This window comes from Lissotriton vulgaris, chromosome 8 (assembly GCF_964263255.1).
Source record: "Lissotriton vulgaris chromosome 8, aLisVul1.2, whole genome shotgun sequence".
Classification (NCBI taxonomy): domain Eukaryota; kingdom Metazoa; phylum Chordata; class Amphibia; order Caudata; family Salamandridae; genus Lissotriton; species Lissotriton vulgaris.
The window spans coordinates 209,056,023-209,070,384 of record NC_141696.1 but is presented as its reverse complement, the minus strand read 5'-3'; positions in this window follow the sequence as shown (position 1 = coordinate 209,070,384).

Here is a 14,362-nt window from a genome sequence, read left to right as displayed (position 1 = left end):
GGCATATCCACAAGAATGAACACATGCAGGCCTATGGCAAAGCACACTGGCTGGCTACACAAAATGGCCACTGGCCGCATTGTCAACCAAAAACATCAAGCAAGGAGGCTGGCCACAACAAGGAACACATGCAGGCCTGTGGCCAATGCACACTAGCTGGCCACACAAAATGGTCACTGGCCACCTGGCAATCAACAAGCAATGAGGCATGGAAAACAGAGAACACATGCAGTCCTATGGACACTGACTACACACAATGGCCTCTGGCCACATGGTATGGAGAACCAAGATAAATGGTGGCCCATGGCAAACACACTCCCACACACACTGGCTAGACAAAGAAGGAATGGTAAAACTGAAGAAAACACTGCCATTAATTTAGCAAAGCCAATGAAAATTATATGAGCTATATAAATTTCACAACAACACACCTCACCGCAAGGCATTAAAGATGATACCACCTATAAAAGTTATGGGGTGAAAAAACGTGAAATACAACAAAAATACATTTTTTTTATTTAATCCAAACCCTAAATAATGTTTCAAAACAACAGATACCGGCGCAGCTATGTCTGGACTCGCCCAATCGGGATTTAAAACACCAAAAATCTATATGCTTCATAAAATTCACAAGGATCAAAAACAACCACCATTTCGTCTGATAGTTAGCACCAGAGGGAGTATTCACGAACCAATAGACCAATTTTTAGATGTCCACCTACAAGACTTTGTGATCAAAGCTCAAACGTATGTAAAAGACTCTACAGATGTTCTCAATAAAATTGAACAAATTGTCCTGCCAGAAAACAAAGAAGTTTGGATGTGTACCATAGACGTGAAATCACTCTACACCTCCATCAGACACAACTCAGGAATAGAAGCCATAGAAGAAACACTACTCAATTCACAACTTGATCAGAAATTTCAAATATTCCTCATGGAACTGTTGACCTTCACCTTATATCAGAGTTATTTTGAATGGAAAAATGAACACTATTTACAGCTAACAGGAACATCCATGGGCAATTTGGCAGCTCCATGCTATGCAAACATTTTTATGTATATATTTGAGACAAAAAACATCTTGAGTTTAGAACTGTGGAAAAAACATGCAAGAATTTTTCTACGTTATATAGATGGCATTTTTGTGCTATGGTTTGGACCACAAAGAACCTTGATTCAAGCATTGGAAAACATGAACATGATTAACGCTCGCATACAATTCACATATCAAGTGGAAAAGAAAACAATGCCATATCTTGATATACTATTGAACATTAAGGAGAACAAGATTGAAACAACTCTTTACAAAAAATACACAGATCGCAATAATTTGCTACATTACAGAAGCTTTCACCAACTCTCCTTAAAAAATCATCTACCACTCTTGCAGCTTTACAGAGTAAAAAGAATAGTTTCAGAAGAAAACGAATCACAACACAAATAGACAATATGATAACCCGGTTTCAGTCAAGAGGGTACCCACTTAAAGTACTACAAGAGGCAAAAACGAGATGCAATTTGAGAACAAGAACTGAACTATACAACCATCAGTCAAGCCTAAAGAGTCACGTGTAGAAGTGGTTTCTAAGTATTCAACAAAAAGTCATCATTACAAACAATTTATTCTGAAGCATTGGCAAATTCTCATAAAAGAACCAGACTTTAAAGGCATTTTTCAAAATAAACCCATCTTTGCTTACACAAGGAGCAAAAACATAAACACATTAATAAAACCAACCAATGCAATTGAGACATCACATCATAAAGGTACCTTACCTTGCCACAACTGTAACAATTGCCATGCAATAATTAAAGGTAACACGATTATGCATCCAAGGAAAGGTACTCCGATCAAACTCAAAGCCACAGCAACTTGTGACAGTGCAAATGTAACATATTTGTTAAAGTGCCCCTGTGGCCTGGTACATGTAGGGAAAACTACTAGAAAAATCAAAATCAGACTATCGGAACACAAAAGCAATATAAGAACTCATAACACAAAATCGACCGTAGCTGTTCATTTTCATGAAAGAAGACACAACATCTCCCAACTACAATTCACTATTTTGGAGACGATCAATACATCAGAAGGCCAAGATATCAATAAAATTCTTCTTCACAAAGAAAATGAATGGATTTTTTATTTGGAGGCCATGAAGCCCTATGGACTCAATGACAGACTGGAATTCTCGTGCTATTTATAATTTTCTCTAGACATATGTATTATCGAAGGTTACATTGTCATTCTTATTCATACACTGCAACGTTCTTATACATACACTATATTCTTTTTTATACATTGGATCCTTTAGACCTTAATGCCTAGATCATTTATTCAATGTTTTCATGCATCACCTTTTATATTTTAATCACCTATTTGTTGTCGCTTCTATGTATCTAGCATTCATTATACACTTTTCAATATTTTCCCCCCTCCAAGATGACGCTATCGCCAGTCCGCGTCATGTGACACACACTAACCCATTCTCTATTTCTACATATGCACACATCGTGTGCCTAATGGCACTCATGCTAGACGAACTTCGGCGTCTTAGTAAGACTCCACGCTTACGGTAAGACTCTTAACATCTGTTACTTTTATCCCGAACACGCTTCCTCAAAAGCTTCCCGAGCACGATGGTCAACATCATAAGAAGAAACCTTTATGACTATTGTTTATCGCGGAATTTACTAGTACTTGGCAGTTGTAAAGAGCACTTGTGTAATATCAACGAAGGTCTTTCACATAGTGAATGCACCCCCTTGTTAATTGGTCATTTTATCTATTGGCCCTCACGTTTTGAATAGAATAACTTTGTCACTTTCATTTATTATTAATTTCTTTATCGGTTGAGTCACTTCACACACAGGTCACTATTTTTTATGACAGGAACCACAATTTGACTAATGTCTGCACCTTTGCACTAAATATTGACGTAAACATAACACCAGATGAACTGTACTATTCAATCTATACAGTAAACAGGTGACCTCATAACACACAGCTTTTTATTTTCTACCAGATTCGCCTGACAAAGTGTCGATATGACATGAAATGCATTGGGATTATCGTAAATTGTTGGATTGAATTTGGATTATAAAGAAAAATTTACTGAAATATGTGATTTGCAACATATTGAGAACCAAAGAAACTATTAAAGAACACTTATTGGATCACCTTCATTTCTTCAAATTTTTTGGTTTAATATTTGGATAAAAGATTAACCTTTAAATCGCGATAGGGCGAGTCCAGAAATAGCTGCGCCGGGAGGGACGAACTTCAAGACTAGAGGACGCCTTACTTAATCATTGAATTACACTTTATGGTCCACAAAGTGATACCTCCGAGGCACGCTACAAAGCTAACAATTTTTTTTAAAACAGCAAACAAAACGCTTGTGCGCAATCATAATTAAGATTACAAAACAACAGATACCACAGAAAAAATTGTTTCATGCACCCATGACTAGTACTGGGCCTACTGGCTGAATGGCCCATTCACAGACTAGGCCACATAGTAAAAGATTGAATATCGCAATATTTTTCCTTTACAAATGATAAAAATGTAAATGCAAAAAAAACGGAGTCCCGTACTGAAACTGCAGGCCACCCACTATGAACATTTTTAAAAATTGCTCTGTATCAAATAAAAAAAACACCCATTTACAACAGTTTTTGGACTAACTTGTGATATCCCAAAACTAAGTGTTAAAATCCAATGGTATATATGCAGCAGACAAAGAGAGTGAGCCTTCCAGCTTCAAATCCAAATTAAAAGTGACCAGGAGATGAACAACGCACTAGGAGGAACCCAAAACAAGCCACTCACACACCAATGAAAAAAATAATTTGCCAAACGCCAGATAGTAGAATTTAGAGGGAACTCCGGGGCATATTACCAAGGGCATTATCATCGCATTAGCGGGACTTTTTCCCGCTAATGCAGCAATAATTTTATCGCCCTATTACCAAGCTGTCGCTAACACCAGTTAGCAACAGCTTGTAGGAGATAGCGGGCATTTAGGGGCCCACTTTGCATGTCAGCGATAATTATCTCTAATGACATGCAAAGTGGGCGTGCCAAGATGTTAGCGACTGAAAACAGTCACTAACATCTCTAACTCCTATTAACAACTTTTGCAAATATTCGCGCTAAGCGCGAATATCTCCAAAAGCTAACGCCTGCTAAAAGCAGTTCTTAGCCATGTTATCCAATGGAAGGTGGATAACATGGCTAAGAGCATTGTCACGATAATGCATGAATATCGCTGATTTTTCAGCGATATTCATGCATTTCGCAGGATTTTTACCGCTTTTGAGATAAACCTTGATAATATCAAGGTATCTCAGCGGTAAAAATCCTCGGTGCTCGGCAATCTTTTTTTCCCGCTAACCAAGCAATAGCGATAATTATCGCTATTGCTTGGTAATATGCCCTTCCATGCTATACGCATTCTCCGCAAGTGGGGTGAATTGTTCTGTCTGAGCCCACCTTTTAGTCCAGTGGGTGCCTGGGCCCCTGTCAAAGGAAGGACAACACCTCCCTACACACAAGGGTTTTTTTCCATGTCCTGGGAGTAATTTGCAACTCACTACAGGATAGGCATCAGCTTATAAGTGACAGTTGAAATATTTGCAGAAAGGCAGAAGGTGATTTAAAAATAAGTATCTTTTCTTTAATAGCTAGGTCAAATTTGACTTTATCATTAAATTGAATATTTTCATATTACAAATAACCCTTGCAATATTTTTCTAGTTGCCACCATTTCAAATTTAGCATTAATAGGCATAATAATATATTCCTGTGCTTTAATATGGAAGCAGCTAGCTGTGCTACAGTGGAAATAAATTGTAGGCGTTTCCACTTGAAGGACAAATGTAACATTACGTTTTCACATGTCCTACTTTTAAACACTAGCACTTACTCTAGGGGTGACATATTATTATTTAAATGTGAGGTCTAGACCTCTCAAAATAGTTTATTTTGAGAGATTGAATTGGCAGTTTGTCATGCCAAAGTTCTTTATTCAATCAATTTATGACCATTAAAGAATATAAAATTACATATATGTTATATATAATTTTTGCAGAGCATCATAATTAAAAAAAGGCTCCGGCCTGCTGGATATTCGGGTTCTAAGTGTAGAAACTGTGATTGACTTAATGTCTGTCTTGGAATGGTCACATGTAAAAGGTTCATTTTCATCAGAACTATAGGATTGTTGTGTTTAAAATATAAGAACTGTGGATGGCTTATTGCTGTCTTATGATGTACAGGATTAGTGTGATTTCTCATTAGGTTGCTAAATTAAAGAAATGATGCAGCCACATTCTGTAATACCAAAGTAGTCTTTTCCTCTGTATCTGTGCACCTCTCCTAATACATAAGGAGAGTGTGAATTAGGTATGTTTTTCTTTTCTCTCTTCTCTATTTTACTCATCACAGAGACTTGCTCTCTTGAATACTTCCAAAACATAAATTAACTCCGGCGTTTCGGTGGCTATCAAATTTGGGCTGCAGTTACGCAGATTCTGGTAAGCTGTCGGCTAAGTCTCTTAGCCCTGTTTGAGGGATATGTAGTTCTATATTAGCAGGGAAGTTTCAGGTGCGTATTGAATATATGTTTTTTTTTTCAAGGAAGATATACAGAATCAGATGAAGGACTCTGGGCAAATTTCCGCCCTTTTGGCTTATACTAAGCCTTCTCAATTCATGATAAGCTATTTTGGATAATTTTTTTTAGCTAATGAATGATTTTACAGTCGAACCATCTATTAGGTACAGGTTTGTTTTAAAATTGGGACTAAATGGTCTCACATAGGAGAATGTAAACCCTTCAGTCAGTCTTATTGTCATTTCTTTCTGTGAATAAATATTTTTGTCATTTTGTCATTGAAAGAATTAGTATTTAATAGTGCTTAGTTTATACAGAGTTATGATTGTGGTCTAACCATATGATAATTTGGAGTTACGAATAGTGTATTACTTTATGAATGGACACATTTGTATAATACTGAATATATTAAATTAGAATGCGTTGGTTTTTAGATGAGTTTAATTTTCAAACTTGCAGAAATGATTATAGCCTGACTTTTGAGATATCTTGAAATATCTATGGGTCTAATTCACAAAGGTAATCTGAGACAAAATCCTAACTTTACGACTTTCGGTATTCAAAAAGGGCTTTTAGGAGTGGTAAAGTTAGGAATCCTAACTTTAAAACTCCTAAAAGTTAGGAATCCTAACGTTACTATTTCTGAATGTTTGGAATCCAAACTTTACAACACCTAAAAAGTCGTAAAGTTAGTATTTTGTCTCAGTTCAACTCAAGTTTTGGTCTTCAGTTAAACTTAAGACTAAACCTTAAGTTTAACTGAGGCAAGAATTCCGAACTTTACTACTCCTAAAAGTTAGGAATCCTAGTTTTACTACTCTTAAATGCCCTTTGTGAATATTAAAAGTTGTAAAGTGAGGATTTTGTCTCAGATTAATTGTGTGAATCGGGCCCAAAAAGTACTACATTCAGTTTGTTTTATGTTTTCATAGACAAAAAAGGTTTTGTAAGGATGTATTATTGTTCTGTGTGTGCTGGATGTTGTTTTTCAATTGTTTGCTATGTCGCACTCAATGTTTATTAATTATAGCTATTGTTTGTATTGTCTGCTTGCTTTTAAGTCTATGTCTCACATGTTTTTTAACTGCCCTGAAGAAGTCACAATATATTGGGACAAAACGTGTTGTTTGTGTACTTGGTCCCCTTTTTGTGAAAATAAAAGAATTAACATTAAGAATATACACAGCTCATGATGCTATGAATTTGACTGATAGATATTCACTGTAACTCAGTACTTTGACCTCTGTGGGGTATTAGACCAGATGGAATGTGTGTATTGTAGAGCACTCGTCTTTGTTAGGGTGCTTGTCCCCCTTCCTATGATGTTTCTAATTTTCGAAGGAATTCTAGACAGTTGTCCCTGGGACAATACAGCAGCCACGGCCGGTACAGGTGAGAACGGTGGGGCGCTGTTGATGGGTGAGAGGGTATTTTGAGGGACGATGACCAGGGCGAAGTCATTATTTATTTAATTTTCCCTGGTCATCGTCAGTCAAAATCCGCCCTCACCTGGCCCCACCTCCTCACCGCTCTTACCTGTACCGGATACAGCTGCTATACAGTGTATGGCGGTAGTGTACCATAAGTGTTCTAGTTGTGCTTTTTATTGAATCAGAATTATAGTGACACTGATAGCTTGGGGGCTAACTAAACCAGAAGACATTTCGTGAAAATCAATGTCTGACAATTTTTGCAGGGGTTCAAAACCATTAGCAGTGGAAATTGGAGCAGGCGGTATAATGAATAGAGAATTACTCCATCTGGGTGTACACCAACTATTATTCACATTTTCTTTTACAGGTAGGCGATAAAAAAAAGTCTAAAGGTAAGGCTCATATTTGAGGGTGTTGATGTGGTGCATAAAACAAACGTGACATCAATAAATGATCAAGATCAGGTTTGTTAAGATTTTGTTTGCTAAATCAAACCAGCACCCTGCGGTTTGTTTACAACAATGTGCAGCTTTATTTATGAGGCTTTGAACATTCTCTGTGACATTACAATCAAGAAGGTGAACTCCCTCCAAGATAATTACATATGGCGTGCATTCTGTGGGCAAATGTAAATCATTTAGTTGATTCCTTGGTGCAGCAGATTATGATGGAACATGACAAGGCGCCTGAGGACTACTGTGAGTGGAAGACAGTTAGACTCTTGTGCATGAGACAAAATAGCATTCGTAGACACCTACCCGGAGGTAGGCATTTGAGCTAAATATGGACAACCATATATATAATGGGTTCCTTAAAACTGTAAAGTGGCTGTGCCATAAATCCCTATAGTGCCGGAATGAATCTCACTGAGGGTCTCAGTCACAGATTGGATTTTGTTGATCAGGGATTTAAATGTCCCACCATAATTTGCTGAAAGAACTCTGATAAAGCAGTTTAAAACCTGCTCTGCCAAGCTACAATGGAAGGCCTGCTGTCTGGTTTGGTATGTCTTTGGACTGGGTGGCACATATGTGCTACAGCCCACTGGTGGCATTTAACTTGCAGACCCTCTGTACACTTTGTACCATATATTAGAGAATTATGGGAACGTTAGAGGTGCCAATCAGATTCATAACAATGTCATCATTTTTAAGGGGAAGTGCACTTTACCACTGGTTAGCAAGAGTAAAGTGTACAGAGTTCTATGGCAAACAAAAGAGTTGATGCAAAAATACAGTGGATTACCACACAACAGGTGGTAATTTCCAACAGTATCACAAATATCAATTATGTCTATTGTACGTCCATGATAAAGTGTAGGTGTGAATGACAAAACTGGACCTGTGTTTAAAAAGTAACCAAGGAAAATTCATAAAATCACAAATTTTCCGTATATTTCTTTGTCATCACCTTCCGAAATTTACAGGTGTCCACAAAATTCCTACAACAATCTTTTCTTCCTCTTAGCCCAATAAAAACACTACCCTCATGTTGACAGTCCCATTGACCCTGGTCTGATTTGCTCCTGGTATGGGAACTAAGCCCTGACACACACGTGGTGCCGCATTTTTATCAGGACAAGTGGGGAATACGGTGTGGTCAGAATTTTGAGGATTCCTCAGTATTCCAGAACCTTATGTCACAGAAATGCAAGGAAAATGCACAGTTGCAGGGAAAGTTAGGTTTGCAGGACATTGTGGGTAAAAACACATCATGGGATCCTCACAGGGAAAACCACTCTGAAATCTCCTGGGTACTTAGTTTTTAGAAATGTCTGGGCTTGGTAGAATTCCGTGGATGTCCACTGAGCCTCACCTCAAATATAGCAGCTACCCCAGGTCAAATCAGGTCATTTTCTTGACAGGAAATCTTGATTTCTTCACTTTGCATTTTGGGTCCTTACTTGTTGCGGGCACTAGGCCTATCCACACAAGTGAAGTTCCATTTTTATTGGGAGTGTTGGGGGGAACTCTTGGATGCCTTAAATGTGTGGCTACTTCTATAATCCAGAACTTGCTACCATATAAATGTGAAGAAAATTTGTGTTTTTGGACAAAGTTTGAGGTATGGAAGGACTTCTGGGTAAAAAAGACTGGTGAGAGCCATGTAAGTCACAGAACCCTGGACTCCCCCGGGTGTCTATTTTTCAGAAATGTACAGTGTTGGTAGGTTTCCATAGGTGCCGGATGGGGTACTAAGGCCACAAACATTGCAGAAAATGGTTGGTTTTTTGGGGGAAAATGTGAGCTGTCCATCTTGCGTTTTGGGCCTTTTCCTGGCATGGCCACTGGTAACAACTGCACAAGTGAAGTACTACTTTTATTGGGAGACCTATGAGGAACACTGGGTGGTAGGAAATATGTGGTTCCCTGCAGATTCCAGATTTTACCATTATGGACAATGTTGGACTTGGCCCTTTTGGCAGGTTCACCCCTGAACTTTTTGCCTTAGAGCTCTGACAGAGTGGTAGTGAATTTTGGCCTCTGCCGCGCAGCTTCCAGGGAAAGAAAGGGAATCCCCAGCTTAGGGAATTCCCTGTGGTACCGGCCTTGCGGGTGCCCACCCCGCCTATTTTCATATTTACGGTGGGTGCTCACCCCACATGGTCTCCTTGGATATATTTTTATTTTGGAGGGAGCCTACCTCTTGTTTCACCGCCGCGGCCTGATCACCATAAGTGGAAGCCCGGCGCCTGCCTGACTGGGGGTGGGGCACCAGGCGGAAGTGCTGCTGGTCGGAAAATGGTGGATGGCAGCATGCGGAGAGGACGGGAGCCTACCCTGCCTCCGCGAGTTGTGGTGAGTTAAGTCCCGGGTCCCAGGAGGTGGCCCAGGTGAAGCAGGAGGAAAAGGGAGCCTTGTGGGCTCCAATTCCGCCCCCCTCCTCATTTTGAAGGGAGGGAGGCGGGTTCGCCACCTGGAGCTGTACCAGCTCCCCGTTAAAGCCCTGGGTCTCAGGAGGGGGCCCAAGTGAAGAGAGTAGTGCTGAGAGGAGTCCCGGGTCCCAGGAGGGGGCCCAGATGAAGAAGAGGTGGCTGGAGCAGGCCGCAACCCAGAAATGTGCCCTGCGGGACCTCCGTAGTGAAAATGGAGTCCCGCGGGCAGCCCCAGCACCAGAGCCCCTGCATAGCCCGGTGAGTGGGGATGGTGGGAGCAAGGTGTGTCAGAGCGGCCCCGTCTGGCAGTGGGCCGCTCCAACGATAAGGGGGTATGTTTTCTTACAGAGCCTAGGTGGTGTCAACGTCTGGGCACAGTTATTTACAAGCCCCGTGGGGCCGGGCCCCTATTTCTTTCAATTACAGCTGCCCCGCTTGCTATGGGGCAGCTGCCACTCTTTGGAGGGGCAAGTTCTGTTTTGCGCTTAATTGTTTCAGAGCCCCATGTGGCTCCAACGCAGGGGGAACATTTGTTTTAAGGGCCGTTGAGAGCCCAGCCTCATTTTACTATACCCAGCTGCCCAGCAAGTAGTTCTTTGGGGACATGTTTTTTGAAGTTAGGAGTGAAATGCACTCCTTTGCCCCATGTCTTCACAGCTGCCAAGCAAGTAGTGGGCAGCTGCACTGTTTAGGTTTGCGCCATGGTGCAATTGACTTTTCGCTGCATAGGCAGCAGCCTTGACTTTTGGACATAGGGCATTTGAGCCCCTCAGAGATGGCCAGTTGACCAGGGAGACTATTAGGTTTGTAGGGCTCCAGGCCCTACTGTGATTATGTGGTGCTAGGAAATGTAATGTCTGTAGTATGATTACACACCCTGTTTTATACCTCTAAAAGTAGTTTTATGATTATGAGGTTGATTTGCATATTATGGTTTATGCTAGTGAGATTATGTTTCACTGTATGATTTATTTCCTAATGTGCGTTAAGCTTAGGAGGTTCGGGTCTAAAGCGTTTTGACTTGTGAGATGATTGCATAATGTGGTTATGCTGGTGAGGTTGGTGCAGAAAGTAATTTGCGCCTGATGTGATACTGTGCATAATGTAGATTATGTTACAGGCTGATGCTAAGTACAGTGATCACCAGTGGTTATTGGTTGTACGTTTATGATCTGTTTTACTTTTACTAAGTTTGCCTTGTGATGGTTCTGACAGTGATCCAGTGGGCCCTGTCATGTGTAAATAATTCCCTTGTAGATATGATCCAGTGCCAGGTGGCACCATGTATATTATGTGTTTACTATTCTAATGTGTTTTGAGAATACAAAGGCTATTTTTGATATGTGTGCAGGCGCAAATTCTTTACACATTGCCTCCAGGATAAGCCTGACTGCTCGTGCCAAGCTCTCAAGGGGGTGAGCAGGGGTTATCTTTGGCGTGCAACTCCCTCGCCCTGACTAGAGTGTTGGTCTCTGCCTGGCTTTGGCGCAAGCCTGAGCAAACCATAGATCCCATTTCTAATAGACATGTGAGGAAAATCAGTGTTATTAGGCACACTTTGAGGTTGAGGCAAGTGCTTCTGGTTAAAACAAAAAATCTCATTGGAACCACACAAGTCACACCATCTTTGACACCCCTAGGTGTCTAACTTTAACAAATGTCTTGGTGTGGTAGGTTTTCTCAGATGGCAGCTGAGCTGGGGCCCACAATCCGCAGCTCCCTACATTGTAAGAAAAGCATTTATCATGTGGGGGCAAATTATGATGTCTCCAGTTTAAGCTTTGGGGCGTATTGGGTTGCAGGCACCAGGGTCAGCCACACAAGTGAAGTACCATTTTTATTGAAATAAGTATGTACATACAAAATAGTAAACCATTTGTTATTATTCATTGAATGCCTTTGTAGGTGTACTTTCCTATTGTAAGTCAATGCACAAGAGAGAATAAACTTGGCAAAATGCCCTCTAAATCATAGCTAATATCCATACCCATAACTTTAATGATGCAAAAATAACCACTGCTCCTAAACTCAGTATCTGGTGTACATTTCAGAAAGTCAAAGCACTGAGAGTGGCCTTCAACCCAAAGGGACAGGGCTCTATAAAAGACTATAGAGTCAACAATTCATTCCCTTTGGGATCACTATTTCATTCACACATTGCATGCATTTACACTACACAGTTTTCATACACACCCCATATTTTATTTCAGCAAGACTTGACACAACTTAGTGTAAAGAGTCAAATTAAAAATGTAATCATGATCAAGACAAAATCATAAAACCAACATAGCATCATTAAAACATATTAACAATTAAATCAAAAAGAGAGAAAAGCCAGACAAGACAGTCATATATGTCATTAATATCAGCCAATTTGACAGAATCAATAAGGCTACAAAATCACAATTAAATAGTTTTCTATTTTGTTCCCTTCTTCCACAAATCTGGCCCACTAAATGCGTTGACGCGTTTTGGTGGACATACTGATAAACAACCACCTTGTTCAACACATATATAACTTTCTCTTGGACCAAATATGTATACCCATACTCTGGTTCAAATCGAATCCCATCAAAGTCAGTCACCCATATGCCCACATAACGACTGGTAGCACCTAGGTCATCAATAAATTTCTCCCAGGAAGTAAAATTCCATCCAAACTCCGCTGATTCAAATGCATAGAATAAGGTGTGTTGAATGGGAATGGCATATACTATGCACCCCCTCTCATTTCTTTAAATGCCAAACACACAATGAGGTCTAGTGTAGGGGCTGGTGGGCTCACTTATATAATGTTTTGGGGGACCGTTCACATCTAGTTCCACCCGTCACCTTACGGCTCTGCGTGCTCTCCTTCCTTACACCTGGTAATAACAAGTAAAAACTTGGCATTACCGTGTATGGGGAAGGAGAGCATGAGGTGCCACGAGGTGACAGGTGGAGAAAACACAGGGTTGCACCATATTCTTGTAAATTTGGCTCATCCCTGCATTTTTTTAAATGACTGCTCCCACCTGGACTGCCAGTGCAAGGTGACTGTCTACCACAATCCACACGCTTTTTGCCGGAAGTTATGGGAGGGGAGAGAGTTGTGAAGATTCACTGGCCAATTAGCAGTTGACCAGAGACGTGCACCGTTCCTTAAAATAATGGTCTGTCTCTTGTCAGCGTTGAGCTTTACTTGGTTGCTGCTCATGCAGTGCAGATGAATTTAAACATGTTCTGGAACTGTTATTATGTGTGTGAAGTGTTGCCATCACGTATATACATGCTTCTAAAATGTAACAATGTATATTTGTACTCAAGCGTATGCACAGAGTTTCAGAATGTAACATTAGGAACATCTAAATAGGGGTTTGTATATTGATGCATTTTTAAATGTACTTTTGTAGTAAGGTCCCTAAGGTCACTACTATGAATCCCATAAAAACATAAATTGAGCTCCTGTGAATGTTTATACTCACATACGCATACAAACATACTTGCATTTAGGAGAATCAGGTCTTTTGATCCCATGTTTAGCCATACTTCCAACTAACAGAAGTTGTGTGATCTGTAAATAGTAAAACTATTTATTAAGCTAGAATAAAGGCTATAGATATCCACAATACTTCCCAGTAGGCCATTCCTACCAAGTCACTGTAATACTTTTAATGTAACCAATGTGATTGGTTAGGTCTCACACTTGTAAGAGACCGGTAATGAAGTAGGACAAAGGGTGCTAAAAGCAATGCTGTAGAGTGTATTCAACTGCCTTCTGTATAGGGTAACTTGTCACCTGCCCCTACGCATGTTCAGATTTGTACCCTCACACAATAACGTTAACTGAATGTTTAGATGCACTCAGCAAATCTTTGTGCATATCTTTCGTTAATCTTCAATGCATGTTCCAATTTGCAACCAGAAATCTGGAGTGCTGGCCAAAATTTGTACCATCACTGAGACATGTTGGATACATGACTTGAGTCTGACATGCTTGCACTGACAGTACACACATACTTATGTCAGAGCAGAGGCAGAGAGAATGCGTAGGTCATCTGCCAATGCCAACTTTTTCAAAACAAACCTTCTGTAAAGAAGGCTGATCCAAAACGTGAGTTGCCCCTCTATCAGTGTTATCATTATGTGCTGTTTTAAAAAACTCTGATAGTAAAATCCATGGCATTATAATGTATCTGATGCATCATTTGATAATCGAGAGCAGTCTGCCATCGAAAATGGAGATATATGCTCACGTTACATAGTTTTATGTTTTTGTCTTTTGCGTTTTAGGCAAAATATCAACCTAAGTTAAATTTTTAAAACAAATTTGCTGGGGGAAACGAGCAGTTATCTTCATATTTTGACCTCTGATAAAAAAAAGTCTCATGCAGTCACACTCATCACTCTTCCATAACCGCTTTGCCAATTAATATGCCAAAAAAACATAAAATGAA